The sequence below is a fragment of the Cydia amplana genome, chromosome 13 (genome assembly GCF_948474715.1).
Source record: "Cydia amplana chromosome 13, ilCydAmpl1.1, whole genome shotgun sequence".
Lineage (NCBI taxonomy): Eukaryota > Metazoa > Arthropoda > Insecta > Lepidoptera > Tortricidae > Cydia > Cydia amplana.
This window is the reverse complement of record NC_086081.1, coordinates 16,875,684-16,901,922: the sequence shown is the minus strand read 5'-3', so window position 1 is coordinate 16,901,922 and position 26,239 is coordinate 16,875,684. Positions and strand designations below refer to the sequence as shown.

Sequence of the window (26,239 nt, the reverse complement as noted above, 5' to 3'; positions counted from 1 at the left end):
CACGTATATGAACATCCCATGAGTGCGAATAAGTCAGACTACCAATGAGAAAACGTAACCACTTTTGAGTTTGACGACGGCCGCGGACGGCCAAGAGCGTATCACGGTAATTTTCAAATTGAAAAATATACACGGATTAGGACGAAAAGTATTAAATAAAGTAATTCAGTGAAGATGGTGTCTTGTAGTGTGCCGGATTTCAGTGTTACAGTGCCAAATAATCCAAGCAAATACTCATTTCAGAGGATTTATGATATTCCGAGCGAAATTTTCATAACGATATTTTGTCAAATTAACAGCGTAAAAAGTGTAAGAAAACGGTTTATAAAGTTCATTATAAGTTTTTCTTCCTTTGTGTGCTAATATTTTATCATATTAGTCTATAATTTAAAATATTTTGTGTAAAAACATAACCTGTTACTTTACGCTAGGGCTTAACAAAATGTTCATATGACAGTATCGATAACTTGTCGGTATATTAATAGCTATATATAATTATTTCTTCACAAGACATCATTAAGATATTAGCTTTTATAACCGACTTCAAACAATAACGATTGTTATACCTTTTTGAAGGTGCTCATGTTTAGCGGTAAATTTAAACTTCACTTTCCAACACAGTAAGAGTTACATTAAGATAAGTCTGCAACGATTTTGATAGCACACGCAGTGCAAGTGTTATTTATACGTCATAATGTCGTAGCATTTTAACGTTTAAAATAACACATTTGAAGAAGTAGTCGATAAAGCAATCAAACATCGACAGATTGTTAATATGTTGTAACATGACATCACTATTTTTGATCTCACATAGACAATTTACGCACACACTTGCATTTCATTTTTGGTCGCACTTTTGAAGATTGACAGTTGTTCTAGTCATATTAATTCTATGGGTTTGAACGATTGACTAGGTGAGCATTTCTCAAAAAAATTGTACATTTCGATCACATCTTAGATTTCTATAAAAATTGGTATGCTGGTATGGTAAAGTACATGAAGCTGAACAATTTCCACCATATTTCCCAAAATGTCCAAGTAAGTTTGTATGAAACATCCTTTTTTGTTACCAGATTTCCTTACACATTTGGTAACAAAAAGGAATGTTTCATACAAACTTTCTTGGACATTTTGGGAAATATGGTGGAAATTGTTCAGCTTCATGTACTTTACCAGCATACCAATTTTTATAGAATTAGAAGAATTAATCTAAGATGTGATCGAAATGTACAAATTATTTGAGAAAGGTGCACGCTTTCTGCAGCTTTTCCAAGTTTCTTAATTGCGAAGGCCGAAGGCCGACCTTCGCGTAGGGCCGAAGGCCCAGAGCGTAAGAAAGGTGCACGCTTTCTGTAGCTTCCCCAAGAATCTCAATTGCGAAGGCCGAAGGCCGAGCTTCGCGTAGGGCCGAAGGCCCGGAGCTTAAGAAAGGTGCACGCTTTCTGCAGCTCGAAGTATCTTAATTGCGAAGGCCGAAGGCCGAGCTTCGTGCAGAGCCGAAAGCCCGGAGCGTAAGGAAGGTGCACGCTTTCTGCAGCTTTTCCAAGTTTCTTAATTGCGAAGGCCGAAGGCCGACCTTCGCGTAGGGCCGAAGGCCCAGAGCGTAAGAAAGGTGCGCGCTTTCTGTAGCTTCCCCAAGATTCTTAATTGCAAAGGCCGAAGGCCGAGCTTCGCGTAGGGCCGAAGGCCCGGAACGTAAGATAGGTGCATGCTTTCTGCAGCTTCCCTAAGTATCTTAATTGCGAAGGCTGAAAGCCAACTAATGGGAAATAATTATGTAGTTGCAGAGATATTAAGCCATAGCACTTTTCAATACGTCTGGTTTTTGGGTCCGGCCTATTTAGGTTTTTAAGCACGTTTTATGCTAACATATCAAATATCAACATGATGAAAGCTCCTTGAAGCAACTTAAGTGCCTTAAATCATATAAAAAATGTGATTGGTTTGTATGGTCACTAAAATGTATAAAATAAAATAAATTAATTAAAAATTAAAAAACACGACTGCAGTTTAAAAGCGAACTGAAAAGCTAAAAATAATTTTTAGTTATGTTAGTTACTCAACTTAATGAATGTAAAATATAATATATAAGTGTTCTGTCAGGGTCGTAAACAGCAAACGGAAAAAGCTGAGGCTCATTTAGGATTGTGACTGTACCTGTATATTTTATTTCGATGCAGTCGGGGACCTGTGAATGGGAAAAATTCAATATATCAAGGTCCCCGACTGCATCGAAATAAAATATACAGGTACAGTCACGATCCTAAATGAGCCTAAGCTTTTCCGTTTGCTGTTTACGACCCTGACAGAACACTTATATATTATATTTTACATTCATTAAGTTGAGTAACTAACATAACTAAAAATTATTTTTAGCTTTTCAGTTCGCTTTTAAACTGCAGTCGTGTTTTTTAATTTTTAATTAATTTATTTTATGTACATAGGTAAATAGTTCCCAACTTTTAATGGTTCTCGTTTTAGACTTATGTTTGTGATATTTTTCTATTGAGCGATTGTTTTTATTTAATTTAAAAATTATCTTATCAATATTTGGAAAAGTATTCCCGGAATAGCAGATGGCAGATAGGTACTTTTGGCGCTTTGAAGCTGACTGCTACGTCATATAAAAATGAAATATCATAGGGTTTTTGATTAACAATCACATGTCACAGAACTGACAGTATTATCCGGTTTTATGTACCTACACCACAATCTGTGACTCCACCGTGTCAAATATACACCGCGTATACCTCGGATGTACCACGTGTGTGCCGTGCAAACAGACCGTTGGCACACGCATCGGTTGTTTGTCGTCTCGCCTCGCATCAAAGGATATTTGCATATGACAGTAAACGTTTAGCAAAAAAGCCAGCTTTTTACCTTTACCGTTTTTCCACGTATTATTTTACGACGAGTTGCGCTTTTATTTACGTGTAACAAAGTGTTAAAGGGTAGCGGCATAGAAACGATTTTATAGAGATGTAAAAGTTCTTTGTCAAAAATTTCATTTTGATAGATTTTATTACTGAATGTACTTTTCTTTCAACAGGATTACTACTCATCGAGAATTTTTTTACAAACCCAAACACAAAGGTTGCGTTGTTTTATCACAGAGTCCCTATCCACCACCTCCTGTGTCTATCATCAGATCAGCTCAATGGTAACCTAATATTGCATTGTCACCCAACTTACATACGTCAGCGAACTTTCCGCTCAATCGAATAATAGGAAGTGTTTCTGGTTTCTAGTGTCTAATTTACCTTGCAAAATTTGACCCGAACATATTAGATACATTGTAAGTGAAATAAAAGCTTGTAACATAATTAAAAGGAGTGCTTATACCGCAATCATATCGACAGTGGAAAAAACACATCTCGAATCACATTAAAAGTAATAATTTATTATTACTTATAATATATTATATAAGTATTTCAAGTGATACGTCGATAGTTTTTCTTTTCTTCAAAAAATTAAGAGTCAGTATGGAGTCCTCGTCTACTATTACATAATAATAATGGTTTCCCTTTCGTTATATGTGAAAAATACGCTTCAATGGGCATAAGAAGGCTATGCAATATGATTGGAGGAAACAAAACTTTAAAACTTGGTCAAAAATTCCAATTTATCACAAGTTTTCTAAAAAATGTTCACCTTAAAACTGAACTTTTCAAAACACCTGAAATAATTTTAAACAAGCGTACGGCACGCCATAAAAACAGACGTAACAGCGGGGTGAAGCAGGGTAGCAGAGCAAAAGTATTCTCCTTGCGGGTAAGTGTTTATCCAGTCTTAGAAAAATATTTCACGGACATTCGGAAGATTAAGCTCACACAACTTTGCGCAACCAGAAAACATAACAGAATCGGTGAAGCCATCGCTGACCGTTGGGACAGATCCCTTAGTGTAGTAATGGGGTGGCTAAGATTCAAATTTATGATTTTGATAATCCGAGCCACCAGCATGTGTATCCGTGGGACATGGCACAGATTAGAATCCATCCAACATTTCTTTGGTCTCAATGACGGTGCAACCCGACCTAACTCGTCTACCTCTACCCTGCACTAGCACCATGTTTTTATTGTTGCTCATTTCGGTTTTTTTATAATTACTCATTTTTGATAATTAAACGTTTTAATCATAGTTAACACAATCGAGGAACAATTAAATCCAATGTATTGTGTTGTGTCGCGAAGACAAAAATAGGTGACCCAGTTCAGGTAGGCAGCGTATCAAATATTTTATGTATAAGTAGGTCTTTCGTGGCAATCAATCAGGCTTATAAAAAATATTTTGTAAATATGAATGTCATAATCAATCATCTGTAATTTTTTCATATAATTTTTGATATGACTTGTGGATAATCTTTTTTTTTTAATGTGTCTCTCCGAGTTTATTGCGGCTATCTTCTCGAGTCTATGGTACTGTAAAATGGGGCGAGTAGGGTCAAAACTGAAATTCAAACCTCGATAACATTTTATTTTTACATATGAAAACTGAATGGTGTATATAATAAGTGTTCCGGACGTTTGTATTTTATTTTGGGTAGTTTCATTTCATAACTTTGACGATAAAGAGGAAAACCCACCTCACCCCGTAGTGCCTCGTATTTGGGGTGAGAGGGGTTTTCATACAAAGGTGATTTTGGAAGATTGTTGGATCGATTTTTTTTTATTATGCTTATTACTATAGCTCCATTTTCAATTGGAATACATTATTTTTGTAGCAGTAGCCTTAAAATCCCTTCTCACCCCCCTCTCAAACCTTCTCTCCCCATTCATAACCCACCTCTCCCCGCGAAACCTACTCACCCCGTTTTTACGGTATAGGGTTAGAACCGTCGTAAGTTTGCGACATTCATAAATGCACTATAATATTGATAGAACAATAAAAACTTTTATCCTTATTTTTACTTTCACAGAATAATACATCTACGAATTCCTTTCTTGCGCTAGAAAATCGATCCCTAGTTGTTTTCTCGTCGGCGGTAGGACATCTGAAGCTGTAAGTACTTTGGTTAGCTCAGTTCTGTACCCGGGCATACATTATTCACTGACCGACGACGTCCAGTATGTTACTTTTTTTTTTTTTTTAATTTATTGAATAATACAAGTTACATGCATGTTAATATTACAGGACCCATCGTGGGCAAAACCTTGAGGAGGTTTGTGTGCCGATGGGGAGTTCAAGAAAAAGAAATCATGATACATATATCTATCTTATAACTAAAATTATTATTATATGTAACTAAGGTCGTTAGATTGCAACAAGTGCATTTTAATAACTTTTTTTATATTTTTCCCGTTTATATACTTAGTCGGTGCTTAGTTGGACACCTCGTATATCGTTAGTTATGCTTCTCGTAGTACCGCCCAACTTAGTTAACTAAGGCTTGTATCCAGTCTGCGGCCTAAGGACTTGAACTGCCGTATTCGAACTTCAAGATATTCACAAGAGACGACACGTACTAGATCCATTCTAGATACGTTATAGTTTAGATTTCAACTAGTTCTCTTTTGCAGCGCAATTCGGGCAACCAATATCACTTTTACGATAGATTGTGTTAGATATCTATTAGATCTCTAAGTAATATCTTGTGGAAATCGTTCAAAAGTATCTCCAGAATCACGGAAATGTCAAATTTGACAGGTTAGATCTTAAACATATCATTATCGTATCTTGGCGATGTCTAATAGATATCTATTACAAAATCCGAATCGGGCCCGAAGTGTACAACAAGTTAAATTAAAGCACTATATAACATTAATGTCTGACATGTAGAGGTTACGAAACAAATCGAATTTAAGCAATTATATTACTTGACTGTAGTTAGGCATCGCAGTTTTAGTAATGCCTACGTCACACCCACGTCTGAAACTAATCAAATACCTCATACACTGTAATTCGTCAAACGGTGTAAAGTGTAATTCTATGGAACTTGCTAACTGGGCATTTCTCAGGAGGGCCATTTTTACGTGTCCGGGGCAAAAAGTTATTGAATTTACTGTTTAATAAATCTGAATTAATTCAGGCATGATCTTCAGCATATATTCTGTCTGGAACACTATCAAACTAATTATTTGTTATTTATATAATACATGAAAAAAATATCCAAATGCGAAAAATGATGTTCGGTGGGCGTGTCCCGCGCCCAGATTTTTTGAAACAAAAAATTATTACTCAAGATGGGGAATTATATCGAAGTTATTATCGGTATTCACGCATAAGGTATTAGTTAAATGATCATATTCTATAAATCAAAATAATGTGTTAGCTCAACACATTGAATAAAACCAAATTTACGATGTGTCCCGGGCTACTGACTGATTTCGGTGTAATTTACAAACCATGTCGGTACACTTACAAAGTTGTAGACCAGGAACTCAGTGGCTCAAACAAAGTATGCTTTAGTTGTGCCTTAACCGTTGAATAAAGTAGAGGTGCAGTCACAGTATACTAAGGTAGTTTTTTAAATGTTTCTCTGTCATTCGGTGGGTTTAGTTCTATGTTATTTTGAGAACGGTGGTGCAATTTTCTCCCACAGTTTTAGTGTCTTTATCGTTACGCAAGTGATTAAGAAATCCTCGAAAGTACGTAAACCCATCATTATTACATCTCCTCTGTATTATTCATACTATTTCTGTAATTGCTAAAAAGCGATTAATTTTGACATCACTGGTGTTGATTTCCTTGGTTTCAGTGGATTTTTTGACCACCGATATCAAGAAAGTGATCACCGAATTCAAATCCTGCTTTGTAAACTAGTTTGTTGTACTTTATTTTCCAACTTATCACACCTAAAAAGTATAAGATATGTTTTATAAACGTAAAACTATGTACTTAAATTAAATCATAGTATAGGTAAACAAAATCACTAGTTTACAATGAGTAGTTTTTTTTTTCACAAGACGTATGTTGAAAATCGTAGACCCAATGTCTCTTTCTCTCTATCCGCTGTTGTCTTAATTTCTCTTCAAACCAATGGAGTATATTATGTGAATTTGTCCTCTGTATCACTTGTGGCCCTCCTACACCACGATACCTTGAACTTGAGCCAATTTAAATAAATGTAGTTAATTAGATCCCACTTCGTTTAAAATAACTTGTGTAGTTACATACTATGCAAGGTGCACCCACAAAACAAGGGATTAAAAATAAAGTCGCCTTCGAATGTCGAGATCGCTTCAAAGGCACTGAACGTAGGTAGGTACTGATCAATATTTCTAAAGCATAGCCATGAACACAAATTCAACATAGCCAATGTTTTAACAATCCTCAATGTCTGATGTATTTATGTCTAAATATCGGAGTTACAATTTAGCTCAAGTGTTTGACGGTGCAGGAGATCATAATGAATAGGTGATTAGATCTTTAAGCATTAGTCAACAACTTTAAATAGTTTTAAATTGAGGGAATACACACTTTAAAACTCTGTCATTCAAAAATACTACATATTTTTAAGTCTAGCAAAATACTTGTTTTCCGTATTGTTTACATTGTTTTATAAGTGCATTAAAAAAATTTGAGCATTGAACACCACTCAAAAGTATCTTGTTTATCGGGTGTAGGTAACATAAGTTTCTTTTTGATGAGTGTGCCGTTGGATTGTGTGAAACAAACATTTTCTTTTTCATGGCACTTAAGTATGTGCGAATTTGTGGTCGACATGTCTAAAACTCATTTCGGGACCATACGTACTTCGCCCTATTGTATGAGGATAGTCAATTAGTGTGGGATATCTTCTAGAGATGTTGTTTCATAAGCCGCAACTTGGTTATTTTAAAATCTCGAGTAAACAAAGGTACTATCTATTAAATTTATGTAAGCTATGCGATATCATTAGCCTCGCTACATTTTTTTTATACCACATAGGTGGCAAACAAGCATACGGGCCGCCTGATGGTAAGCAGTCACCGTAGCCTATGGACGCCTGCAACTCCAGAGGTGTTACATGCGCGTTGCCGACCTTTTTTTAAAAACCTGTACACTCCTTTTTTGAAGAACCCCATACATCACTTATCATCAAATAATAATGAAAAATATGAATAGATTATAATATAATTTAGATATAATATTGAAGTGTGATTTCTGTGTAAGCGTTTTTGAATTCGGTGAGGCAAATTGATTTCAGTGCCTGCACATGATTTCGGTGTTTTTTAAATCTCAAATATCAAAAAAACTATAAGGTTCTAATGGAGGCCTCCACTACCAATATTTTTTATATTAAGGCTAGATTTTAGGAAATGAAGTCGTGTATCAAATAAGTAAAAAATAAAATTCGGCACCGAAGTCAGGCACCGAACGTCATCTCTGAGAATCGCCCAACTATGTGAACAAACCGCCATATTGGAATTGTCTCTGAATGATGAATTTTTGTTTACATAGTTAGCAAGTTCCACAGAATGACACTTTAGACTGTATCCCGTATTAAAATTAGACATACGTCAAATAGAAATATACGCTTGAAAAACATAACTCCCTTTTGGCAGTCGGATAAAAACGGGCGTAAGCCTCTTAACGTTTCAATGGCCTCCTAGCCTAGTCGTTAGTGACTGCCTACGAAGCAGGGGTTCCCGGATTCGAATCCTGGTAAGGGGATTCTTTTTGTGTTTATTTGTTCCTACAAATATTTGTTCCTGAGTTATAGATGTTTTCTATGTGTAAGTACTTATACCTATATAACTGTATTAATTATTTTAAGCCTTGATAGTTTCGCTTTCGGCTCGCTACATAGGGTTAGTGCGCTATTACAAAATCTAAGACAAACTGTATGTTTCTTCAATAAAATTTGATACATAGCTTTTTGAAATGTTTATTTTCTTTGAAATTTGAGGGTATATCTGGCGAGATATATAATGAGCATAAATATACGGGTATGGAGACATAGGTATTAATTGCGTCAGAAAATTGAGTTAATGTATGCCCTTCTGGTATAATCTACCATGATAAGTAGGTAAATATTCCGTAATCAAATGTTATTCTAAAGTATAGTAATTAGAATCAACTAGGTAAGTTCCGTATGTCGTCCATCAAACCTCTTCATACATTATTCACCGAGACGACGAGCTAAACTAGTTACAGTTGCTTCACCTAGTTGGTGTAGTTGAGTTAGACGAGCACTTTACATTTAAGCGCACAGCAACAATTATTTTGGTGGCTTGTTTAATTAGGCCTATCTTAAATCTTGGGGATCCCCCTGTAACTTCTAAAATAAGAGAATGATAAAACTAAAAAAAATATATGATGTACATTACCATGTAAACTTCCACCGAAAATTGGTTTGAACGAGATCTAGTAAGTAGTTTTTCTTTTATACGTCATAAATCGCCTAAATACGGAACCCTTCATGGGCGAGTCCGACTCGCACTTGGCCGCTTTTTATTACCCTTTGGGTACGGAACCCTAAAAAGATCCGACAAATAAAAACTTAATAACTATTCTGCAATGTTACATAGGTACTACAAATAAGGCCTAAAAATAAACTAAACCTAAATAAAGTAAGGCCTAAAAAAGCTTAAAATATCAATCGCCCGCATGATCTTAAGAAGTTTTAAAGCACTCACAGCACTCAAAAACTTTACACAACAAATTCTCTTTGTTTCCGAGTACTTAATTTCACCAAGTCCGCAAGAAAAATGTACGAGTCTCCCCGTTTTACGAACTTTATGACCGTGTCTGAAATTGAGGACATAGTAAAAATAAAGTTTGAAGAAAAATTCAAGATTCTGTTGAGAGTAATTCTGTTAAACCTGGTAAAGATTGAAGGAAGGCAACGAGATTAAAAGGACTCCTAGAGACGAACAAAGACTCCTAAAGATTTAAAAAAAAACATAGAGGCATAGCTGTCGATGATATACAACCAACTGTGTCAAAATATTTCTAATTATGTCAATTATCCAGAGAGGAAAATGAGGACTACGTTTGTGTGGAGAATGGCTTATCCTCTTAATGTGAAAAGTTTTCATTCTTACTTTATAATATTTGTACGTATATTGATAAATAGTACCTAACATTTATTTTCCAATAAAAAGTCCATTATAGCTATAATAATGTGCTACACGAAGTTACTTACAGTTTCACCCACCGTGGACCGTCGAATGGTCCCAGTGGTATTCATTGCAACTATGTTCTAATAGTGTTATTGCACGGCATGATTACGATCGTTGCAGCTATTGGAACAATTGGATATATAATGTTGCTTGCCGGCACAAAGGCACTGAGCTTTCCATGTCCAATAATACGAGATTGCATCTTAAATAGCATCTTCTTTTCCTTCGTTTTTGTGATTTATACTTTTTTGACATTAGAAAATTAAATGCCATTTTAAAAGCATTGAACTATTATTACTAACATTTTTTCAACCATTATGTCAGTTTTGACACTAACAGATCAGATCTATAACTTTACTAATCTAGATCTAATTCATAACCTGTTATTAAAATCGGAATTCGCCTGTAAAACTACTTTGAATTTGTGACCCATTTTAACTCGCAACAGTACATGCCTCGGTCCGACGCAGACGGTTTAGGATTTACAGCGTTCGTGACCCAACTTGGTGAAGTTTTCTTAACTTTATTTCAATACCTGAATTCAACTGTTCTGGTGCTTACTTTGTTGCGAAGTGTTTTTACAGTATCTTTGTGCTATTTGAATGGCTATTCATAAAGAATTTATGAAAACGATTGTATTAATTTTCTGTTCTAACTTTATTTAAATTTTGGGGCTATTTATGTCTAAATGAGTAATTTGTTCCTACATCTTTATTTCGGCTCCTACATTGAATGACATTGATGTTTAAATTTGTCGCACGTTGAATAATAAAATTGAGAATGTTTTAACCTAATCAATCAAAGATGGTTATGTTTTTACTTCTTCTTATTTTATTACTTCTTTTATGAGATTGGCCAACTAAATTTTACTATACCGTAAGCCGAGGCAAGAGAGATTTTTAAATAGGATTTCGGTAGTCTCTCTTTCAGCTAAGACACAATGTAGACTAGAATCTTACCTACTTTGAGGATTGTCTTTGAGCAATTTTAAAAGGATGTAAAACTTTATACCGGCTTAGTAGAGTATTCAGTTTGGTTTGAGGGGGTCTCTATTGTTTCCCATAAAGTTTTTAGTCATAATGTATTTTTTGTCCGCATTTTCGTTACCTAATTTCGTCTCAGAAACGCGTAACTTTTCAGGATTGCCATAAAACAAACCTAACCTAACCTAAACTATCCAAAGGGTAACTTTATGAGAATCCTGAAAAGTTAATTCCAGAATTATGACTAATGATAATCTGACAATCATTATATTATGACTTGCAATAATTATGTCAAACAAAGGGATCCGGGTTTGGGTATTATAGGAATATTTCTCGGTTGCTGAGAAAAACTAGCTAATATATCAGTATCAAGCCAGTGTCATACTCGTGGTAAGGCTCTTTCAGCTATATACGAAGATACGTCAAATATTAGATATATAAACGATATGGATTGGATATGTCAGTGTCAAACAAGTGTCAAAAGTGACGTTTCTTCAAACAAAAACGTTCTTTTGATCTTAAAGTTCGAAGTTAGAATATGGCTGTTTTTCTTTGCTTTGTCAACAACCCTTCCGAACCTTTCTTCGTCCTGCTGCGTCTTGTTGAAGTGAAGGTGAAGTAGGTACCTGTCCTTCTAAAATAGCCTAAGCATTAAGTGGGTTAACGCGTTAAATCATTAGCAACCTCCCAGATTTGTGAGCACTCCAAATTACACACCTTGTCACGGATATAAATTATCTCCAGAGGCTTGCAAACCCTATTTTAAGTATCTTTACCCTTTACTGAATATAGGTCTATATATTTGGGATTGAGCTATCAATCAAAGAGGGGCGACAAAATAAATAGATTTCATAGACTAGGCAGGCCGATTCGAACGTACATTGATATTAGAATGACATCTAACTGATGCATGCATTTCCCTCGTTCTTGTCCGTACTTGTAATGCGCGAGCGAAATGAACGATAGCTGAATAACATGATTCAAATATCATTCCGATGTCAGTGTACGTTCAAATCGGCCTGTAGTTTGCGGGTGTTTGATAGATTCGATCCGTGCGGACGGAAACTGAATTGATACCGTAAAATGTGCCTAGTTTGCTCCCCACTGAGTAATTGTGCACCAACAGTTTTTGTGTACATATTGTTGTATTTTATGCAACAGGTATGTACTAGGGCTCGCGGTCGAGTCCGTGTTTCGTTTACACGTTTCGAATACCCGTTTCCGAATAACACGTACACGGTTTTCTGGCCCGTTCCGCACGTGTAATTAAGAAACGTGTAATTAAGATCCGTTCCCACGGATAAACGGGTATTCGAAGAAACGGATCTTATTTACCCGTGGCTCCGGAGACGTCCTTGACGAGTAGCGAAGGAACGAATCGGCGTAGGTACTTAAGAGCTACAAATGAATAGAGAAAAGATTCATGAGGAGTTTCTGTCATATTTAACCTTATTTCGTGGTTCATAGAGTCGAAATTCATTAAACGGTTTACAAAACCCTTTTCTGAGCAGGTAGTTTTTGCTTGCAATGTTGCAATACGAGTAGAAAATTAGAAATACAGTAGGTATACCTACATGCTACTATCAAAATAGTATTTTGTATAAGACTTCAAATACTAATACTTTATGGTTTATTATATAATTTGATAGCAATAAATATAAAGTGCTAGTAATAAAAAATAAAAGCAATAAAGAGTATAAAGAGAAGACTGTACGATAAAAACTGGCCATGCATGATCTGGTAGGTATACATACAATATTCTTACCAATTGCACATTATTAAACAGCTCTTATATTTTTAATAATCTGTAGATATAAGTCCTATAAGTATAATTATAATTAAAATTCAATCAATTATCAATCATATTACTGATATTACCTACAATTTATGTGTGAGTTTTCTCGAACAGGTATATTTTATCGAATAAATATTCTGTCAATAAGAAATGTATATTTTTTTATCGTATTATTTTTTAACTTACGTAAGCCAGGCATCTAGGTATTAAGTATTATAGTAAACCATGTGCCACTGCATTTGTTACAATTTCTTGTGTAGACGTGTTCACCTTATTACACCGACATAAAGCTTATAATTGGTTGTGGCAGTTCTGATAATGGTTTGGGAACCTACTTGTTTTCGGCGATATCAGACAAAAGGGTATTGGAAAACAACACGTTCTAATGAATGGAACACCAGGGCCGGCATTTATTACCTGAACACTCGTGTGAAAGTGACCCAAGTGAACATGAATGATTACCAATTTTGAGATCTATCTTAATGTTCTTAACAATATAATCGCTAGGTAACCAAAGTAGCATGGGTTTTTATTTTTTTAAGGTTCTCGTCTGAAATCTTTCGTTTCGAATGCCGCTTGTGTGTACTTTTTTTGCGTCGTTGGCAGATTTGCTGTTTTCGCTCAGCAGTAAATTGATAATAATAAGAAATAACCACGAAGTAATCCATACTTATTACCTGTTATTATCTGTTATTTTTAACTAATATAGGTAGTATTTGTCTGCACATCTATTCTTCACGAAACTATATTACTTAATTACTTACACAATTATACATGTATAAAATGTATTTCTTTGATTGAAATAGAATTATATTAATTATGTAATTAATGATGAATATGTTAGCTTAAAAGCAATAATAGTAAATGAAGGTTTTATTTTAAACTAGGGACGAGTAGGTTTAAAATTAAAAATAGTAGACAATATAGGATAGGGACACCTACTTCGATTAATATATTGTATAGTTGGCTAAATATGTTATATCAACACAGTTATAAATGTGACGTCCCACGGGTAAAGGTACCTTATGGCCGTTGGTGCTTACGCTATTATTAACGCCGCTCCGCCGCCGCGCGCTATTATTATTTCAGCGCTATGCGACGTAAGCGCCAACTGCCATAAGGTACCTTTTGCCGTGGAACGTCACAAATAATTAAAAAAAAAATCGTACGCCAAACGAGTTCATCTGAAGCAGGGATGTTGCGGATGCCGATTTTTTGACATCCGCGGATGCGGATTTTTAATGGCTCACATCCGCGGATGCGGATGTCAAGATAGGTACATAAAAAACGCCAAATATTACATTTTAGTAATTTTTATTTAAAAAAACCGGACAAGTGCGAGTCGGACTCACGTTCCTGGGTTCCGTACATTAAGTCCCACTCACGCTTGACTGCTCATTTCTAATAGGTTTTTTTGGCTAATCACTAAATTACCTAGCAGTCTAGCACTTGCGTCGATGCTAAGACGTTCCTGTACCAACCTGTTCCACATCCGCATCCGCATTAAATCCGCATCGATTTTATGCGGATGCGGATGCAGATGCGGATGTTGAAAATAATGCGGAAGTTCCGCGGTTGCGGATGCGGATGCGGATATTCGCAACATCCCTGATCTGAAGTCAACATTCAATATTAGACCTTACATACCCAGACCTAGAGCATTGATTGGGTCAACCTGTTTCGGATCCGTTCGGGCCGGTGTTAAGTACCCGTGTAAACGGAGATACGTATCTGAGAAACGTGTCTTGGGAACGTTTATTGGAGACGTATCCGGATCCCGGCGGTTCCGTGTAAACCGTGTTCTTAGCACCGCCGGGCTTAAGAACACGGGTATTCGTTTCGGCGTGTAACACGGATACCGGGAGCCCTAGTATGTACCTACATAATAAAAGGTTTAAGACCTAATTACTCGCATGTAACTTTGCACAAAATATTTTTTCTAAGACCGCAGCAGCAAACACCATGAATTAAATCAAAGTAAATGCCTAAGTATAGGTACAAGATTAAATAAATTTAGGTTTTAAAATTAGTTTAATTTGCAAAACAATTACAACAATTGAACTTTATTGATTTGAACCCACGCGACGCGCTTCATTTAAAGGACAGAATAGAGAAGTGCTGGAGTCAAAAAAAACTATATCGCAATTACATTTGAGTATTACAACATGATAGTAATGATGGTCTACTTTAAATCGGCATATCTGTATACATATTTCCGGTAACTTTATCTAAGTTCTGTTTTATTTAATAGTTCAACGTTATAAGTTAATAAGTCTTGCTTCAAAATACCAAGGTAGTATCAAAGGCAACGAGTTCTGTAATAAAAGCTTATTGGAAGTCCATTGGTAATGCTAGAAGTAGCAATATACGGTACCATTTTCTTTCATTGGATTTCTCATACGCCTCCGATGCAATAAGTACTAGGTACTGTACTGTAAAACGGGGTGAGTAGGTTTCGCGGGGAGAGGTGGGTTATGAATGGGGAGAGAAGGTTTGAGAGGGGGGTGAGAAGGGATTTTAAGGCTACTGCTACAAAAATAATGTATTCCAATTTAAAATGGAGCTACAGTAATACGCATAATAAAAAAAATCGATCCAACAATCTTCCAAAATCACCTTTGTATGAAAACCCCTCTCACCTCAAATACCAGGGACTACGGGGTGAGGTGGGTTTTCCTCTTTATCGTCAAAGTTATGAAATGGAACTACCCAAAATAAAATAAAAACTAAAATACAAACGTCCGGAACACTTATTATATACACCATTCAGTTTTCATATGTAAAAATAAAATGTTATCGAGGTTTGAATTTCAGTTTTGACCCTACTCACCCCATTTTACGGTACCGGCGAGTCATTAAATGAGAAAGTATCTATTATCAATGACATTCACTTAAGTAGGTAGGTATTTATTAACTTTGTCGTAAAAGGAAGGTAACTATTTTGAGTTAAATGGAGTAAGAATTCAAAGAGGTTCAATACGGGTAAGTGTGGCATACGAGCACCTAAGTGTAATATTATTGTGAACTTTTTTGCCACTTTTGTGTTATTTCTAGTCAGGATCGCGAGCCCTATTCATCCTTAATATCCTTATAGAATATAATATCCATAGATTTTTCAAACTTTCCTTTTTGTTACCACCATAAAAAGTATATGGGGAAATGGTAACACATTAGGAAAAAAACTCTGGAACATTTTTTATCCTATCCCAGGATCGAAAGAGCTGGTGATTCTGAGTAGAAATAACACAAAAGTGGCAAAAAAGTCACAATAAATTTAAATGGCAAAAAAAAAAAAACGCTCTGCTACTTGCATCTTGAGTTTAGTGGCGAATGCAGGAACTCGCAATAACAGTACCTAATCAATTATGTAAACCTATGTGAAAACCAGCCACACTTACCCTTTACTGTTACTCGATAGTGACTCGATGGTCACAAGTACTTAAGCTGATACGAATCTTCCATCAATAGACAATAATCTATGGACCAACACGAAACGTATTAAATTTTCAATTCAGATCCGTATAAGTTTTCTAAACAAGGCATAACCCACGTAATGTTATCAAGGAGGCCAATTCTGTTTCAACAAATTAATAACGGTTTTGATCGTATTTGGATAAGATCTTGAGACAAATTAAAACTTACATTGTGGCATCAAAATGATATCTAAATGATCTCAGTCGTCGTCGAAATGCACATCGCACGGAACTGACATCATTTAGATAATATCATAATGTGTTGTCCGCTTGACAACTAATTCCAAGAATTGATTCTTGGAATTAGTTGCCAAGTGGACCCCAGGCTCCCATGAGCCGTGGCAAAAATGCCGGGACAACGCGAGGAAGAAGAATGTAAGTTTGAAATGACTTCCTTCAGTCATTGCATATATAATGATCTCCTGTATTTCGGGAGGACCAATCAACGTGAGCCGAACGCTGACTGCAGTTAAAGTCGCACCGTGGAACACCACCTATACTTGTGGTCGGACATGACAATTTTCTGTTTCTTAATGATAACTTTTTATGGTGTTGACAAAGAATCGTAACATTTGGGAGGGATGTCTTAAACAGATTCCCAAGATCCTTACTTTTCATATATTTTTGATAGGACAATATTATAAAAAGTTATCGTCGTGAACAGAAAATTCTCATGTAGAACCACAATTATGGCGTCGCTCTACTGTAGGTCGTGTCAAAATAAGTACCATGTAAAAAAATATTTTAACACAATTGGCCTCTAGTCTGAGCACATGTTTGTCTTGTCTGCATTTTTAAACTGCTCCACAAGTACCACGCCTCGGCCATTTTATTTACCGCCTGGCGACTTGAGTTTTACCAGTTGTGAAACAGTTTTAGTGATGTCTAACACAGTGCTTGCCGAGTTTTATCTTTTATCTCGGACTGTGTAGCATAAGGATACAGACTACATCAGCATTACTGCTGCAGTTGCGACGCGACATTGGTACTGTCTGCATTGAAATTTAATAAAAACGATAAAATACCTTTTTTTTGACGTTATCTGCAGCAATGCAGTCATTTAAAATAGAACGCAGATACCTTACCATCGTATGTACGGCTGTTCTCCTCTACGGAAAAGGGGCTTAATATATTAGGTTATAGACACGGTTAAAAATAAGACTAAGTTTTAAACACTCAAAAACGTATTCTACATCATTCCTATTCCATTTAAAAAGAAGCCTTGTGTGTAGGTTTTTTTTTAAATGGAATAGGAATGAAATATAATAAGTTTTTGTGTGGTAAAAACTTAGTCTTATTTTTACCCGTGTCTTATAATATTTACCCCACCTGAGCCTACCTAATGGCAAGCAATAATATTTTTTGTTTGTTTATTGAATCGAGTAAATAATAAAATAGAAGTGTCTGGCGCTGCGTATTTCCATAAAGAATTCTAGTAAATTAATAATAAAATATATGATTGCTCAGTTTATTGATGTTTGGATGTTTATAACTCAATCACGCAATGACGGCCGAATACTTAAACCTGACTCAAATACTAGTAGTTCGCCCCGAACTGAGAACTCGCGGTTAACCAAAAATTATATAGCGATTGACTTTGTTGCACCTACTTACTTAGGTACTCGTATAGTGCGACATAAAATAATAGAAAATAAATGAGGGCGCCACTTTCTACGTAACTGTCACATTTTTGACGTAAAATGCTTACACATGGCAACAATTTAGTATGGACATTTTTGAGTTCCATTTTATTTAATTTCTACTATTTTATGTCGCGGCAATGGATTAAAGATCGCGTGGATTTATTGCAAGGTCTGTGGAGCCCTTAACTGATTGATTTAAGCAAAGAGTAGTATGTATAATATAGTTGGCCAAGCAGATCTTGTCAGTAGAAAAAATGTAGGCGCGAAGGGATATGGTCTCATAGAAAATTTGAGTTTCGCGCCTTTTTCTACTGACAAGATTTGCTTTTTTGCATCAATTTTGAAGCGCCATTTACAAGTTTAGCGTTAAGTAATATAGATGGCGCTATTTTTTCGAATAAAGGAATTCGTATACGGCTGTCCCTCCCCTGGATTTAAGTCACCACCATAGAGATTAAAATAAACTGTATCTGTGCTAAGCCGAAATATTTCCTCTCAAATGTCAAATACATATATTATGTTTATTCTATTTTATTTTTATCTTGCTAATTATTTCAAAATGGTAAATTTAAAAAGGATATTATAAAAGTGTAAGTCGAGCACTTTCATTTGATACTAAACTCGACCATGTTTTTTGCAAAAAAATGACCAGAATAGCAAGACCTCTCACAAACAGCTTTTTGGCCTTCTAAGCTCTTCTAGCTCAATAACCTCTTGATCGGGCCTGCTCATAATTTAATGACTAAAATATAATGCCCTCGACTACACGTTTACCCAATTTCCATATTCCATAAACATCCATATTGTTCCTCAAATTACAGCATATTTTCCACACAATGCCTCTGCTAATACGTACGTCGTAACCATAAGCCGCCATTAAAACGTACAGGCCAAACGGCCGCCAACGACACGAAAGGTCCAGCTAAGCTCAGTCTGATTTATAAGGAAGGCGGTATTAGACAATTGTATACAAGATTAAACGAAATTCTCCCTCAGATTCTGATCCTGATTCCAAAAAGACGTATCTGTATAGAAAAAAGTGTTGCTAACGACGATTTTGTAGCAGCAGCGACATGATTCCGCGGCGATTTGTATTTTTTGTTTCTCGTAAGACAATAGAGGTTGTGAATAAGTTGAGGGGCTTTAATTTGAGTTTTTCATTGATAAATATCGCTTTAAAAGCCAAAAGCATCTAAAATTTAAGTATTATTATTAAACTGCAGAAATAAATAAGTGCGGTTATGCTCATGAAGCGTTAATAAATTAAATATCACACGCTTTTTACACTCTCGAAGAATGACACGTTTACTTTACTTTGTAATATTTACTTATCTTTATAAACATGCATTTAATGAAACATAAAAAAGTTGACTTATTTAAGTACATGTATAAAACCCATTAATTTGAACGAAGAATTGCAAGAGATAAGCATTCGCCTTTATTGTTTTGTAACGTTCCATACGAAAGTTTCGCAATTTGAGAAATATTTCGACAGTGCATGCTCTACTCAGGAAAATAATGAGCATACCAGCCAGCCTATTATGGATAGCTTTATCCATCTTTATCCACGTGATAAAATAACTGTCACTGTTTAACACCGTGGGAAAGAAAGTGACGGACACCGTTTTATCACGCTGTCACGTAGACAAGAACGACCATCATATCCGTACTGTACGGATATGATGGTCGTTCTTGTCTACGTGACAGCGTGATAAAACGGTGTCCGTCACTTTCTATCCCACGGTGTTAAACAGTGACAGTTATTTTATCACGTGGATAAAGATGGATAAAGCTATCCATAATAGGCTGGCTGGAGTCTCGTTTCGTACGAAAAACTTCAGTAACGTAATATGTACGTATCATCTCAAGTTTGGTATTACAGGGTAGTGAAATTCTCATTTCCATAATATATCCGTAACTTTTTGAATACTGAAATGGTTGTAGGAGGAACTAGTTAGGTGTTTACCGATACTACCTACGCGCTTTCAAATAATTAGGAAACTCGTCAACTACTTATGTTGACGAAAATGGGTGAATCAACTTTTTAGCTTCACGCGTTGCCATGGTTACGATTAGTTCTCCAGCCAGCCTATTATGGATAGCTTTATCCATCTTTATCCACGTGATAAAATAACTGTCACTGTTTAACACCGTGGGAAAGAAAGTGACGGACACCGTTTTATCACGCTGTCACGTAGACAAGAACGACCATCATATCCGTACAGGGCACAAAAGACTTGAAATCCTGTAAATGAATAAAACATGCATTTTGCCTGCGCGATGGGCACCTTGCCGAGGGGCCAAGGCTTAGAAGGTAGGTTTTAGGGTTTTATATTATTTTTGTTAGGTTTAGTTTTAGTTATTTTATTTTATAAGGTATTTAAGTATTCAGTTTGTATTATTTACGTTAAATAAACATTTTACGATCTGCATTTTTGTGGTAGTTATAATTATAATTACCTATAACCAATTTCCATAATGGGCCATCACTAAGAATAAGAATAATTTATTAACAAAATTGCTAATGTTACATTACTATTAAGCATATGTTAATAGGATCATCATCATCAGCAGCATCTCTTCTAACAAAGTGTGTCAGTGTTGTCCCTTGGACACCGGTACAGGAAAACAACACCCAAAAAGTTGATTTACCCAAATACTTGTATTGTTGGTGCGAGCCTGACGCACGATTACTTAATCACATAATTCAGGTACTTACTTATCATTCTGATTTCAGTGTACATTCGTAATATTAGCCGGAAAATCTTTTCAGTGTATATTAAAGTACACGGCCTGAAGCTCTGGCGTTGAGCTCCGAGTTTTAATCTTATATCCGCGAGGCGGCGCTGACAGCTTGACAGTTCGCAGCTTTAAGGACGCCGGTGAAATTGTTGCGAACTATTCTCTGCTGTAGGTAATTATGAGACAGGGAAAAAGAGTATAAAAAAGAAGCCTAATCTTTTTAAGGAGATTCTTTTAGAGACAGAAAACTATTTTATTATATAGGTACCTACCTACACAGACAAGACATCCTCCAGACTGAGCATAGTAGCGCTACCCCGTCTGCCACAAATATACGGTAGTTTAACTACATTTTCGAGTCAAAGTGTCTTTGTGTGACGTCCGTGTCTTTGAATGGACCAATCACGGCACGGGACTCGCTCACCTCGTCCCCCGCACCCCAGTATTTTGGCAGCATCGGTTTCATGAAATAATTGCTCTAAACTCAGTCTAGAGGATTCCTAGTCTATGGGTCTATACTGGTCGTAGGTACCAGTATAAACCGCGGTATTCGGAAAACAAGATCCGTTCTAGAGAAGAGAACGATACCATATATAGGTACTAGATACCTGGTATATTAGATTTCAACTAAATATCTTTTGCAGCTCAATTCGGGCAACCAATGCCACTTTTACGTAAAATTATCGTACTAAGATCGTTTGAAAATCGTTCTGAGATTTAAAAATAAGTACATAACGAGACGTTTTAGACATTGTGGAAATCGTTCAAGAGTATCTCCGGAATCGCGAAAATGTCAAATTTGACCGGGTACTTACATCTTAAAAATGGCGTTGTCGTATCTTGGTGATGTCTAATAAATACATCTAATTCAAAATCCGAATCGGGCCCAAAGATAGAAATATGTAAAGCAGTGTTTAAGAATAATTTATAATGTAACAGATTACCTTTGTTCTAGTATAACTACATTCTCATTAAATATTTCTGGAGACCGTAATATGACTGGGCTATAGATAAAATTACGCTTACCTAATACCTTTTTTCGGAGAGCTTTTTACATTCATTCATTGCATTCAGTATAAAATCCAGATTAATTCACAAAACGTTTTAGCCTCGATTGTAATCCCCCAGGTATAACTTGACCTCGATATCAGTAATAACTTTGCGAACTCGAATACCATTTTATATTAGTTGGTTGCCCGTGAGCGCTCAGTAAAAAACCTGAATAGTACTTACTTCCACGCTTAATTGTGTGTCCTCTTAGCACGACAGACTATTTTTTAAGCATTCTTTGCTTTACATTGTTAGATGCCGAGGCTTTCTGGAGCGAATTAAGTGTAAGGTTCTTCAAAACATAAGTGGAAGGTTGATGAAAGTGAGAAATGCGGCGACACGCTGGCTACGAGTGGCTACTGGCAAAATTTTCACCGGCTCGGTGGTGGCAATGGATGCAGGGGCCATACAAGACTTAGCACTAGGCATGTTAACAGGCCTAATACAACTGTGGAGGGTAGACGTTAGGAGAAAACTCTCTTATGGGAGAAAAGTTCAGCTATCAGCTATAAATAACAGTTCCAAATCTCTCCAGAGTGGCGCTAGAGTAGCTATGAACTTAGCTGTTATTAATAGAGTAAAGTGCACTGTCAAAGAGTTGAGTTTTTTTTATCAAATATTCTAGGTATTGTGGGTTTTTTGACGGACACATTATCATTAACTGAGAGTATCTTCGTTATCTCTACACTCCATACCTGTAACTCATTGTTATTAGCATAGGTCAAGCACGATTATAAGTATGCAGTAGTCGCGAGACAACGCAACGTTAGTCATGCTAGGGGGTCATATCGTATACCCACTTCAGCATGATAAATTTTACGATGACATTTACTAAAAATCGTATTTTATCACACGATAATCTAATTCAGAAAACAATAAAGCATTAATTCTGGCTGGCCTGAATCAGCTCTGACCTAAATCCCTCTGACAGGCATATTAATATTCATATTCTTTGTTAGCACCGGTATACATTGTCATCAAAAAAATATTTAGCATTGTACATCGCTCGTTATTTATTGTTTTTGATTAGCTTGTTCACCAGACCGGTAATCGTGAATTTTAAAAAGCCCGGCTGAAATGTAAATTTTCGGGTTAAATTATATTGATGAAGCTAATATTGATTTTAAAAAGACTATTCGCACTTACATTGTGACATTAAAATGATACCTATAGGATATTTTACTATAGATCTGCCGTTTAACTGAGGCGGTTAGTAATAAGTTGTTATGGGCAGCTTCTTACTCGCTGAAGATGATTTTGTACTGTGTTTAGTAGTTAACAATGTAGTATTTATAAAAACTAGTTTATGTCTCAAACTCAGTTATCTTGTACGTACTAGAAAATCCCCGCGCAACTTTTTTACTTCTTTACCAACCGCCGTAGGGCTAGCACAAGAGAAGCGCGACAGTATCTCGCCCGTGAGATGGAATACTCGTCCTTTTCTCTATATATTAAAAAGAGAGGGACTAGTATTATTAGTCTTTCTCTGCTCTGCTAGATCTATTGAGTTAAATTAGCTATCCTTACCAGCGACGTATTACACAAAAACCTGGTGAAAAACATCACTTGCGTATTCGTTTCCACCCAAGTACACGTTGACCGCAGGTTATATTCTGGGGCAAAGATGGCCGGCCCTCTGGCACTTTAGCTCGCTAATCCAATAGGCTTCGAGGGTCATCTCATTATGGATTCTGCCTTTTAGAGACTCCCGGTACCTATAGCCTTTTGCATAGCTCCCTTGGAGATTGTAAACCGTTGGAGCAGCCCAACAGCAAGTGTTCACATTTCGGGAAATGTAGATGACCCTATAAGAAAGTTTGTAGTACCTACGTTCTATTTTTTAACATTTTTTACATATTACATAAAACTTGGTACATCAATGTCAACAAAAAAATACGTTAAACATATGTTTTTAGAATGGTGTTTGCTCGCGTGATAAAGAGAATGTTTACATAATTTATCATGTTTTTACATAACAGTCTCAACACACCTGTCAAAAATTATCAGATTATTTATAACAAAAATAACCACTCTTACTTGGTACTCAAAGGAAAATCATTCGAGTCTATAAAAACATTACTATGAAAATACCTTGACGACTGATATCTACCTAGGTACTTCTAATTTTTCGCAGAATCGAACACTAAACTAATGATAAACAATAAACATACAATAAAGAACTATAACGTTTTTTTTCTTACTGCATTTTAGCTATAGCGTATCATAATAAAGTAGGGCCTCGATAATCCGAACTTCAAAAAAATACCCCCTGTACGGACTGGCGAAGCGTTCGGATTATAGTATGTTATAAAGAAAATAATGGTATATTCTAAAAAAAACGGTATCATCTTGAGTCGTCCCATTCGTTTTTCGTCAAGTTCTTAAATTAGTCCTATTCTGCTTTCGTCACTCATTCTACATTCGTCACAATCGTCGGTGGCTTTCAATGTAGAATGAGTGACGAAAGCAGAATAGGACTAATTTAAAAAACTTGACGAAAAACGAATGGGACGACCCAAGATGATACCACAAAAACATATTTCATAATCAATAAAGTACCTTTACACAAAATAATCGTGAACAAATCATTTTAAGAACTCATCTAATGTAGTCGTCCGGGTTCTATTTATTTACAGAGCATAGGCTTTGTCCCTCAAATGACGTAGCATCATTCGTCAGCCCAGTCCAAACAAGTGGTCAATGCCGATATAGCTTGCAAGTGGGGATTTTTTTTTACATTAAGAGCCGAAGAATCATCAATAAAAGACTCGCCACATCCAGATTCGTCAGTCTCTTGCGAAAGTTGGGCTATAATCTCATCGTCAGTTCAGAGAAAGGGGTCACTCGGCAGTTCGGATTACAGCGACGTTCGGATTAGCCTACCTACGATTATCAAGGCCCTACTGTATACATAATATTTCAACCATACATACTTTCAAATAGACATTAGAATTTAATAATCGCGACCGCACCATAAAATATTACTAACACCGACAATACTTCCAAAAAGTTAAAAAGAACAGTTTCAAAGTTTAACACAACCACAATTTCAAAGTTGGCGCAAAACAACATACAAAAGTTAAATAACTTACCACAAAAATGGCTGCAGAACAAATATCCAAGATGTATGACAACTCACTGGGGCCTATTTGGACTTGAACTGAACTGGCGAAACTTTATACCGTTACTGGAAGCGAGGGGCGCGGGCTCGCCCAAACACAGTTCGCGATCAACTGACTAGAGTCAACCCTGGCCACTGTTCCCATTGGAAACTCCAATAGAATTCTCTTAAAAACCAGCGTATCTTGGCCTTAGATCAGTAACAATTATCAGTAATATGAGAGCGAGTGTAAGCTGGTTAGTCTGCATCGTTCACCCCTAGCTAACAGGGTAGCAACCTAGCAACGCACGGAAACGTGCAAATCGTAATGTTTGAAGTACATTGCTCTTTATTTTGCGCCTGACGATAAAACTAAGGAGGCATGAACGGTAATGTAACGAGTATTACAAAGTATTACTTTCGATGTAAATGTTAGCTTATACTTAATGAAATAATTATAGGGTCACGGTATCTTTAAATATGTATGTAAGTTAACGACTGATTAGTTGTTAAATTTTAATATTCCCGCTCCGTGAATATAAATGAATAGTAGCTTAAATTGTTATTATTGTCTATTTAACCTAGAAGATGTTCGTTAGAAAATTACCGTTGGTTATTGGTGTAAATGACTATGTATGTACCTACCTATAATTTAAAATGTAAAAGTTCATTGTGTATTTAGGCGGTTATTATTTCCTACAAATTAATAAAATAATTAACAGGTGTTAATTTTAGGTTAGATTCTAAAAAGCCTTACAAAATAATATACGTAACTGACAGTTTTTACGACTTGTTTGTCTGCGGTTCACACCAAAACCGATTGAAATAAATGTTTGCAAAAATATGCGAGTGGGACGCATTGACATTTAAGTCAAACAACTGTCATGTATTGGGATCAACTTTTTATTTCAAGTAAATCTCTACGAATCGTATTCGAGTTGTTTACTCCGATTACTTTTTTCATTTGTGCGTAGGGGCATAGCTTGAGAGCAGCTTTGTGATTTTTATTTGACTGATCAAAAAAACTATTATTCTCGTGTCGAATGGTGTACCCTATGACAATTCATTTTCATATGAAATGGCTGTCACGTAAAATGTTTGTAATTATATATTTTTGGAAGTTTAGCACATTACATTTTTTATTTCATTTTTAAGAAATAATTACTACATTTCAGTAATAAAAATCAACGGTAAAATATATTTCTTCAATTTTTTTAAAATAAAACTATTAAAACGTATTATATCGCGTATATTGAATCGATTCTACATCCCGATATAATCCGTTTTAATAGTTTTATTTCATGAGTAACTATAATCGCGGTAACCGAAGACAATATTATATTCATTTTTTTTAATCAAGCCCTACAATAAGATACTAGCAGGAACTTTCAATTCAGCCTACATGTT

At 35.9% G+C, this 26,239-nt stretch overlaps 1 protein-coding gene across 1 annotated transcript in view; it reads right to left on the bottom strand.

Moving 5' to 3' along the window:
• Nucleotides 1–25,031, bottom strand: part of LOC134653565 (connectin-like) — a 75,296-nt gene extending 50,265 nt beyond the window's left edge. The window contains exon 1 of the mRNA XM_063508949.1: nucleotides 24,825–25,031. The gene's annotated coding sequence lies outside the window, so the exon portion shown is untranslated. The remainder of the gene's footprint in view (nucleotides 1–24,824) is intronic.
• Between the last annotated feature and the right edge of the window lie 1,208 nt (nucleotides 25,032–26,239).